A 10862-nucleotide genomic window follows, 5' to 3' on the forward strand; every position below is an offset into this window, starting at 1 on the left:
GGTCACTATGGATGACTGTGCTTTGCTCTTTGCCCTACTATAGAAGTCCCATTAAGTGAAGGAAGACATTTCTCAGATTCCTTAACAGATCATAACAAAACAAGTCCGAAAAATGTTTCCCCAACAAACAGAAACTAGAACCCAAAAAACGTAGAGAACTATGGGGTCAGGGCTTTTCCCCATAGTTCTCCTTAGGGTAACGGGAGGACACAAACTAGCGTTCTCCCGTCACCCTAAGCTCAGTATACCATATGTTAAAGGAGAACTATGGGGTTAAGGCTTTTCCCCATAGTTCTCCGCCAGTCAGCGCTGGTGGAGCGGGGAGGGGGGGAATCCAGCCCCTCTCCTGTCACGGCAGAAAGCCGTGACAGGATCGAGAGGTGAGCGAACGCCGGTATATGTTCGCTCACCTCCCGATCTACTGAGCCGACCTGTGACAGTCTCATTGTCACAGGTCGGCTAGAACTATGAGATAAGTGAAAAGCAAAGCACTCACCTCATAGTTCTCCTTTAAGCAAAACATACACAAATACAACATCACCTGCATTAGGACAGGGCTGGATACCGCACAAGGTCACCGAGGACATGGCCCAGGGCGGCAGGGAGTAGAGGGGCGGCGCAGCTGGTACTGGCCCTTTAAACTTTTTAGGAAGTTTGGCTGCCTGAGGTCCTGAGCATCCCTGCTGAGATCTGCATGCCTCCCTGCTGAGAGCCAAACACAGCCATGGTGAGATCTGCATGAAGCCCTGTATAATTGCCGTAGAATCATGGATTGATGGGATCTATAATCCTCTATAGCCGATTGCCATACTACATTGATGTATAATTAAAGAGAGATAATGGCAACTGGCTGAAGACTACAAATCTCAGCAATCCAGGATTCTCCACCCATGCCATTCTCCATAGGTGGGGGGGGGGCACATTGAGGTACCTGGCCTTGGGGCAGCAAAGAGTGGAAATCCAGCCCTGCATGAGGAAACTCCATATACATGGGCAGAAGTGGGTACACATGGGCAGCTGTCTTACCAGGAGCGATGGGTGGTGACAGATCTGCACAGGGGCAGACAGGCCATGTGTGAAAACTATGTAGCTGGCAAGGGCTTGTCAGGACTTTGGGGCCCATTTGGCCCTCGTTCACACCAGCCCTATTGGACAGGGTTCCCAAATGCATAGGCATGGCGATTTGCCTCATCTCCTATTGGTTCAGTTCACTTCAACGTACTGCTGGATAGGATGCAGGTTTATGTAACACATTATGGTGAATAGGAGTTGAAGAAAACTTCATTTTGTAACATTTCAAAAAACACATCACACCGCCCCTACCCATCACACCCCAATGGTTATACAGAGCACAACGGACACCTGCTGGTGTGAATGGGCCCTTATAGTAGCTGCGAGTCACATGGGTGCTGGGAACCCCTTCTGCTGACTTCTTGGGCACGTCAGAAATGGGAGTTCTAACAGTGCTCCTGGTTTGTAACCTGGTGGCGAGCAGCGACCCCCTCCTATACTTCCTGCTTGACTAACACAGAAACACCAGACTTCTACCATATAGTCACCCGGGGGGGCCATGTGTTCACCACTGTATCTGCTTGTAGCCAGGGGTCTTGGTACCCACCATACTGCCAAAAGCAAAAATAAGGTGAAGTACTTCCCTTCTCTTCGTAAGGAGAGTGATTTACCACCATGATGGGAAATGTCTGCAATACTAAGCACTATCAATGATAAGTGGTTATCATCACCTAGGGCAGCCCAATCCATCCCGACCCTCCCCAAGAGTCATGTCAGACCGTCAGATCAGAGAGACACAAAACACACACACACACACACACACACACACACACACACAATGGTGTGTATAAATATAGAAAAAACCCTCATAGAAGACATACACACGCAATAGCAGAACAAATGTGTCTACAGGTTTACTCATACAACACACACATCTGCATCTATCAGTCTGTGCCAGCCTCTCTCAATATTATATCTCAGGGAACCTCTGCTAAAATTAATTCAACGGTAGTCAGTGGGAAGAATGTCCCTTACAATAGTAGTTAGTGGGAAGCTAACAAAGCTAGCTAGGTGGTGAGGGGGAAGAATCCCCCCCCCCTTGCATTGGCGGTCAGTGGGAAGAATGCCCCCCCCTTACATTGGCGGTGAGTGAGAAGAAAGCCCCCTTACATTGGCGGTGAGTGGGAAGAATGCTCCCCTAACATTGGCGGCGAGTGGGAAGAATGCCCCCCTTACATTGGTGGTGAGTGGACAGAATGCCCCCCTTACATTGGTGGTGAGTGGAAAGAATACCCCCCTTACATTGGCGGTGAGTGGAAAGAATGCTCCCCTAACACTGGCGGTGAATGGGAAGAATGCCCCCCTTACATTGGTGGTGAGTGGAAAGAATGCCCCCCTTACATTGGTGGTGAGTGGAAAGAATGCCCCCCTTACATTAGTGGTGAGTGGAAAGAATGCCCCCCCCTAACATTGGCGGTGAGTGGAAAGAATGCTCCCCTAACACTGGCGGTGAATGGGAAGAATGCCCCCCCTTACATTGGTGGTGAGTGGAAAGAATGCCCCCCTTACATTAGTGGTGAGTGGAAAGAATGCCCCCCCCTAACATTGGCGGTGAGTGGGAAGAATGCCCCCCTTACATTGGCTGTGAGTGGAAAGAATGCCCCCCTAACACTGGCGGTGAGTGGGAAGAATGCTCCCGTTACATTGGCGGTGAGGGGGAAGAATGCTCCCCTAACACTGGCGGTGAGTGGGATGAATGTCCCCCGTTACATTGGCGGTGAGGGGGAAGAATGCTCCCCTAACACTGGCGGTGAGTGGGATGAATGTCCCCCGTTACATTGGCGGTGAGGGGGAAGAATGCTCCCCTAACACTGGCGGTGAGTGGGATGAATGTCCCCCGTTACATTGGCGGTGAGGGGGAAGAATGCTCCCCTAACACTGGCGGTGAGTGGGATGAATGTCCCCCGTTACATTGGCGGTGAGGGGGAAGAATGCTCCCCTAACACTGGCGGTGAGTGGGATGAATGTCCCCCGTTACATTGGCGGTGAGGGGGAAGAATGCTCCCCTAACACTGGCGGTGAGTGGGATGAATGTCCCCCGTTACATTGGCGGTGAGTGGGAAGAATGCACCCCTAACACTGGCGGTGAGTGGGAAGAATGCCCCCCCTTATATTGGGGGCGAGTGGGAAGAATGCTCCCCTAACACTGGCGGTGAGTGGGAAGAATACCCCCCTTACATTGGCGGTGAGTGGGAAGAATGCCCCCCCCTTATATTGGGGGCGAGTGGGAAGAATGCCCCCCTTACATTGGCGATGGGTGGGAAGAATGTCCCCCTCCCCTTATATTGGGGGCGAGTGGGAAGAATGCCTCCCCCTTACATTTGCGGTGGGTGGGACGAATGCCCCCCCTTATATTGGAGGCGAGTGGGAAGAATGCCCCCCTTACATTGGCGATGGGTGGGAAGAATGTCCCCCTCCCCTTATATTGGGGGCGAGTGGGAAGAATGCCTCCCCCTTACATTGGCGGTGGGTGGGAAGAATGCCCTTATATTGGAGGCGAGTGGGAAGAATCCACCTCACATTGGAGATCAGTGGGAAAGATGCCCCTTGCATTGTCAGTGGGAAGAATACCCCCCCTCCTTACAGAGGTGGTCAGTGGGAAGGATGCCCCCCTCACATTAGCAGTCAGAATGCCCCCCTTACAGACAGATAAGTGGCATTAGACAAGGCACTATGTGGGCACCATCAGATGAGGTCAGTCAGCCATGGCTCAGGGAACCTCTGGAAACCCTGCGGTCCCATGACATCCTGGCTGAGCTACACAAAGACTGGAATCCATCATTCAGGAAACATTATGTAACAACAAATGGGGGAAAAAAAGAAAATAAAAAACACACACACACACACACACAATAACAGGATTGTCAGTTTAAAGGAAACATCATTTCACGTCTTCAGATCCTTAACATAGCGCCGTGGCAGGTTTCTGTTGCATGCCATCTGGTGTGCCCCTCCCCCTCCGTTACATACACCCCTTCCCCTCCGGTATATAAGATGATAGAATTTGCAGATACGACGCAGCAGTCGTGCCCATTTCTGTGGCCACCATGACTAACCTGAACGCGGAGGGTCCCAGTCAGGCTTGTGCTCTTCCTGCTGTGCTTCAGCGATGCCTGGGATGAGAGAAGAGAAAGGATTGGAGGCGGTGATCCAGCCCCTGATACATTGTAGACTCCTACAGGAGCAGTGATATGTGATGTATGTCTGCACAGGGTGACACAATGCTACACACTGACACACATCTCCTATCTCCCCTTCACTTCCTCTCTCTGCCCCCTCCTCCAGTCCGCTCTGCGCCCTCCTCTTTCCACGAATGTGACAGCTGGCTCCTCTGTGCCCCAGGGGCTTCACTTTCCCCCATAAACCCGGGCCCAGATTACTCCCCCTGACCCTCCAAAGCCAGACCTGGACCCCCAATTGCTAAGGAACTTGTCAATGCCAGGTCAGATAAGGTGGAACTACAAGTACCAGCATGGCCCACCAGATAGAGAGGTGCACTCAAAAATCTACAAAGGCCAGTGTGGTGTCAAGGCACATGGGGGAGGGGATGTGACATGTAGTTCTTTAATCAGACACGGTGGCTCTTGAAGTTTCCAAGCAAGTTGGCTTTAGTTCCTCATCATGGCACGCTGTAGTCGTATTGCATGATACGCTGGCTCTTGAAGTGCCCAAGTAAGGTTGGCTTAGGTTCCTCATCAGGACACGTTTAAGTTGCAGCACATAGTGTGCTTGTATTACCTCAGCACCGCCTGTTGGACCTTGCAGCTCTTCTGCACACTGCACCCTGGTCCTTGTAGTTCCTCAGCACCGGCTACTGGACCTTGCAGTTCCTCAGCACACTGCACCCTGGTCCTTGTAGTTCCTCAGCACCGCCTGCTGGACCTTGCAGTTCCCCAGCACCGCACGCCGCCCCTTGTAGTTCCCCAGCACCGCCTGCTGGACCTTGCAGTTCCTCAGCACACTGCACCCTGGTCCTTGTAGTTCCCCAGCACCGCACGCCGCCCCTTGTAGTTCCCCAGCACCGCACGCCACCCCTTGTAGTTCCCCAGCACCACACGCGCCCCTTGTAGTTCCCCTTCTCCCCAACATTCTAACTGCCCCCCCGACCCACAACCACCAAGTGCAATAACTTTTTGCTCACCTTTGACCCCTCCACCCTCACTCCGGTCCCATCCAGTCCTCACTAACTTTTCACCAACATCACCGTACTAGTCTTCTCTCCCTCCGCCCCTCCCTGCCAGGCTGACATAACGGTCACAATCAGACAGCAACAATTAACCCATTACTAACGGAATAAATGGAGGGGGCCCCTGTCCTGCCTATCCAAGGCAGAAGGTTGGATCCAATTCCAAGAACAGCAGTCTTTGCGGGCCCACCGAGGTTGATGATGGAGGGGCAACGGACAGGAATGGCAATGGAGGGGAGGGGGAAGGAGAGCGTAGAGGTGGACAGGAAGGAAAAGGAGAACCAGGTGGGAGGAAGAGATCACACTACATACAATGACAGCATAGGAAAGGGGGGGGGGGGATTTAAAAAAAAAAAAGGGGAGGGAAAGGGACAATGGAGGGAGGGGGTCTGGGGGGGAAAAGGGAGAAGCGCACAGCACAGATGCAAAAGAAGGGGGCGGCAAGACGTGGCTTAAAGGGGGTAGACCCCAGCACGGCAGGAGAGGATGATAGAAAGCCTCCGAGATGCCCAATGCTATCTGCAGATGGATGAAGAGGCACAGTCACCCAGAGGGAGGAGCTACAGCAGAGCCTTATGGGCAGTGTAGTCCCGGACGCCTGCAGGGCATTGTGGTCCCTGATCTTTTGCTGTGCTTAGCCTTTAATGCACCCTGATCCCTGGCAGCTCTGATCTTCCCCACCGGCTGCTGCACCTGCTCCGTCCCTGTAACCCTTTCAGCGGCACGCAGCATGGGAATTGCCCATCGGCAAGAGGTTTAACCCTTCGAAGGCAACCGCCTAGTTTACAATGAAGGCGGTTACCAACAAGGGGTTAAACCTGCTTGCTTGATCATTGAGTTTTGAAGCCGGTACCTGCAGCCTACCTTGTTCACGCAGGTTGCAGCTCGTTCATGGCAGTCAGCGCGGGCGGCAAGCGTGTCACCGGCTTCCTTGGAGCCTTTGAAGTCAATCTGTCAGAAAGAAAGAGAGAAATATAAATAAACATAAAGAACGCAGCCCGCACGTCAATGATTGTGCTTAACCCTTTCACTGCCAGAGCCTTGTAAAGAGACCCATTCACGACAACAAATCTTCCTGTAAGATTAAATCTGCATTTAACGCATTTTATGAATGTTACCTGTAAAAGCCTCTCTCCTGCTGGGCGCCGCCATCTTGGATGGGATGTCAGCAAGTCCCAGAAGACCCGGAGCTGTCACTCTGGGGACACACTACCACCTGGGCACTCCAGCTGTGCTGAAACTATAAAATCCCATCGTGCCTCTGCCTCTGGGAGTCATGCCTGTGGCTGTCAGAGACCTGCAATGCCTTATGGGACTTGTAGTTCCACAGCAGCTTGCACGCAAAGGTTGCCTACCTCTGCTCTACATCAGGGGTAGCCAAATTTCAGCACTCCAGCTGTGCTGGAACTACAAATCCCACCATGTATCTGCCTGTGGGAGTCATGCCTGTGGCTGTTAGAGACTTGCAATGCCTCATGGGACTTGTAGTTCCACAGCAGTTTGCATGCAAAGGTTGCCTACCTCTGCTCTATCAGGGATAGCCAATCTTCAGCTCTCCAGCTGTGCTGGAACTACAAAACCCACCATGCAACTGCCTGTGGGAGTCATGCCTTGGCTGTCAGAGACATGCAATGCCTCATGGGACTTGTAGTTTAACAACAGCTGGAGGGCCAAGGTTTCCTACCTCTGTTCTATAGTATTCCCCTTTAGCTACAAAAAAGGTTATGTAGGGAGGTGAGGGATGAAGCTGGGCCAGCACAGGCAGTAGACACTGACACAAGAAAAGAGGGCTATTAAATGCAGGGGGGGCTGTGCTAGGAAATTGACTCTTCTGGAATAACAAGTTCAAAAGCACATTGCAGGTGAATAGCCATAGTGACATACAAATAGGCTTGGTGCGTCCAGCACCCGAGTGACACCATTAGAGGGGTGACACCAAAATGACTGCCAGTCATTTTGGTGTCACCCCCTGCGAAAGCAGTCCATGTACCCATTGCACTCCTTACCGCTAATCCATAGTAATAGGTTGGGTGCATCAGTAGTCGACGGCTGGCCACCGTCTAAGTAGTATAAAGAAATTATGGACACCGGCACTCCAAGATAGAATAACGTCTTTTTATTGACGTATCATGCAACAGTACACTTATTGCAACGTTTCGGGGTCACACAGGATCCCCTTCATCAGGCCTGATGAAGGGGATCCTTCGAAAGGTCGTGCACTCGGTCATGGACAGAGAGCCCGATAACTGCAGGAGAGAGAGGAGGGGACCGGCGGCATACCTTATCCCACCGTGTGAACGTCCCCTCCTCTCTCTGCCGGCGTCCATCTTGGTGATCAGAAAGATGTATCAAAAGAAGTATCAAAAAGATGACCGGGCATGCGCGGTGACGTCACGGCGGGGTGTCACCCAGTATCTGCTCCGGTCGACACCCAGCCTCGGGATGCCCCTGATTCTGACCATACAGGCTCTGTACAATTAACTTTAGATTTACCAAAATCAGTGGCGTCACAAGGGGGGTGCGTCCCGTACCCGGGTGACACCAAAATGACTGACAGTTATTATGGTGTCACCCTCTCTGAAAAGTCGGGCACTCGGTCATGGACCGACAGCTGCAGGAGAGAGAGGAGGGGACCCGGCGGCATACCTTATCCCGCCAGGTGAACGTCCGGTCCTCTCTCTGCCGGCGTCCATCACCAAGATGAGGACCTACCTAATGTACGCAATGAGCTTCTATCCAATCCTGCCGGCTCTTGTACTACATACTTGTTGGTAAATCTAAAGCAGATTGAACAATCAGATTGTAGTGTGTGCGGTAAGGTGGATGAAAATGATAGTTGGTCCCCTGAACTCCAGCCATCCTTCAATTCATATGTATTCATGAACATTTTTTATTTTTCAATAAATGCCAATATAAGTACCTGAATGTTTTGTATACCAGCTCCCCATAATCCCCAGCACCCCATGGGGGGGACACTGGGACAGCATTATAAGCACCTTAGGGTTGTAATGCATTGCAGCGTGCTGCCAACCTGGGCTTAGGAAAGTGATGGCAGCGCAGGGTCGACCGGCGTGCTGCTGATCCCTCGCTGTGTGGGCTAGGTTCACACCTAGGCGACACCTCACCGCGCGGCAATTGTGCACGATTCCGCGTGGATTGCAGCGTGGTCAGGAGTCGCCAAGGTGTGAACAGATTGCGATGTGGGTGCCCTTATTTCCTAATGGCACCCCAGTCGCGCCGCGCGTCATGTATCGCAAAAAGAAGGTACATGTGCCTTTTTTCCGCGATTGCCATGCGGATGTCACCCCTTTGAAATCGATGGGGCCGCGCGGCAATCGCTGCCTGCATTGTGCGGGACCGCACAATCCCGGGACACGCGTCCCAGTTGTCGTGCGGTGTAGTGCAGGTGTGAACCTAGCCTCAATCAGCACAAAGTAGTGGCCAAGCTACATTGTTTATCTGTCATAAAGAAAAGTGAGGTCACCCACCTGACTATGTAGCATGGCAGGCATAGCTGAATCCCAAAGCTGCCTGAAAAGGACCGGAAATCTCTTGGCGGATTAAGCCGTCACATTTTTCAGCATGGCCGGAGCTCAGCTTTAAATGCGACAGGCCCATGTCTGACTCCATGAGCTGCAGCTACATGCGTTCTGCCTTCTCCATTTAACCCTTTCCACCGATCTGCCTCCTAATGTACTCGAACCCCCCTGTAGGCAACCTCTATGGGGCCATGGCTTCTGATCTCCAGTCCAGTTCATCCCTCGGAACCTAAACGGTGCAGTGTCTTCAGCTTGTGCACCCCTGAACCAGGCAATGGACGCCATTGTGACCCCCCGAGGTTCACGTCCACATCAAAGCGTCACGCTGGCTGCATTTAATAGCAACATCACAATTCCGAAGGTTGCACAATGTCATATATCAGTCAAAGGTCACATCTGCCAATCACATGTCCATCGGTTAGCCAATAGTCAGGTGATACAGAGTGCGATGAGTTAATCTGTCACCAGGCTCAGTGAGAGATCCCGCCAGCACTGATAGATCAGACTCCATTTATTTGTATGTAGCGCACCCTGTAATAAGAGTGCGGGTACAGCTCCTACATGAATCTGGGGACACCCTCCAAATCCCGTCAATTATACTGTTGCAACTTTATTGAACCTGAACTCCGGGATGACCAAATATTGTCTCTACAAGAGTCAGTGTATTCTGAACCCATGTGTATTTCTGCCAGATCTGTGCAGTAATCCAGTGTGAGACTTGGAGCTTCCTGTAATAAAGACCGGTCACTGCTGCTCTCTCTCCTTGTGCAGGTTGACTGGTCTTGTCTCCGCCCCCTCCTGTAATCAAGTCCCGGCCACTGCTGCTCTCTCTCCTTGTGCCGCGTGAATGGTCTTGTCTCCGCCTCCTCCTGTAATACCGGTCACGGCTGCTCTCTCTCCTTGTGCCACGTGACTGGTCTTGTCTCCGCCTCCTCCTGTAATAAAGACCGGTCACTGCTGCTCTCTCTCCTTGTGCAGGCTGACCGGTCTTGTCTCCGCCCCCTCCTGTAATAAAGACTGGTCACTGCTGCTCTCTCTCCTTGTGCAGGGTGACTGGTCTTGTCTCCGCCCCCTCCTGTAATCAAGTCCCGGCCACTGCTGCTCTCTCTCCTTGTGCCGCGTGACTGGTCTTGTCTCCGCCTCCTCCTGTAATACCGGTCACTGCTGCTCTCTCTCCTTGTGCAGGGTGACCGGTCTTGTCTCCGCCCCCTCCTGTAATAAAGACTGGTCACTGCTGCTCTCTCTCCTTGTGCAGGATGACTGGTCTTGTCTCCGCCCCATCCTGTAGTTCTCTACAAGCAGCCTGTAGTGGGTGGGACTACTGAGCCCCTTCCACAGCTCTGCTCTCTGCACAGGCTATGTACAGCACAGTGGTGATTTCACTGCTACTTTAACAAGGTAATATCTGGGTCTACAAAGGCATTTGGTGCACATAAATTGGATTTATATCGTTTATAGCCCTAGTACATGAGACAGCGGTGAGCATCAGCTATAGACATGAATCTGATCAGACCGGCTCTGTGCCTTGTGATCACTGTGATTGGTGAAAGGAGGAATGGGAGACAATGAGAACTAATAAATTAATGAATGAGTCATGTGTTCATGATGAAAACAAGCTACAGCCACAAATAATAAAGGTTCTGAATCATTTTTGACCATTTCCCCTCCCCCCCCCTCTTTCCAGTATATATCAGCTCCATTCTGCCTCCGGTCTGACCTGTATATTAACCCCTTCACTTCCCTTATCCTGCACATCCAAACATTCACCATCTAATTCCCACTCCGCCATTGTATGTGACCCATACATTAACCCCTTCACCTCCTCCCTCAATACCGGCATGTTTCTTCATTTCCCAAAAATTGTGGCACAAAATGAGATCACCCTGGGGTGTCTACTTTCCAAAAGGAGTTCATTTTCATACTGTCCTGGCATTTATTTGCCATGATTTATAGCAATATTAATAATAACTTAACTGATGTTATAACAAAATTAAAAGTTTATTAAAATGGATTTTGGCCTTTTTTTCCCTTTACATAGTAAAAAATAACTCCCCCCCCCCCCCCCG

At 51.6% G+C, this 10862-nt stretch overlaps 1 protein-coding gene across 1 annotated transcript in view; it reads right to left on the reverse strand.

Annotated features, from left to right (window-relative positions):
* The window catches only part of AGPAT1 (1-acylglycerol-3-phosphate O-acyltransferase 1), a 43781-nt gene extending 39461 nt beyond the window's left edge, over positions 1-4320 (reverse strand). Inside the window, exon 1 of the mRNA XM_018555864.1 lies at positions 4128-4320. The gene's annotated coding sequence lies outside the window, so the exon portion shown is untranslated. The remainder of the gene's footprint in view (positions 1-4127) is intronic.
* Between the last annotated feature and the right edge of the window lie 6542 nt (positions 4321-10862).

This window comes from Nanorana parkeri, unplaced genomic scaffold (assembly GCF_000935625.1).
Source record: "Nanorana parkeri isolate BGI_ZX_2015 unplaced genomic scaffold, ASM93562v1 scaffold215, whole genome shotgun sequence".
Taxonomy (NCBI): Eukaryota; Metazoa; Chordata; class Amphibia; order Anura; family Dicroglossidae; genus Nanorana; species Nanorana parkeri.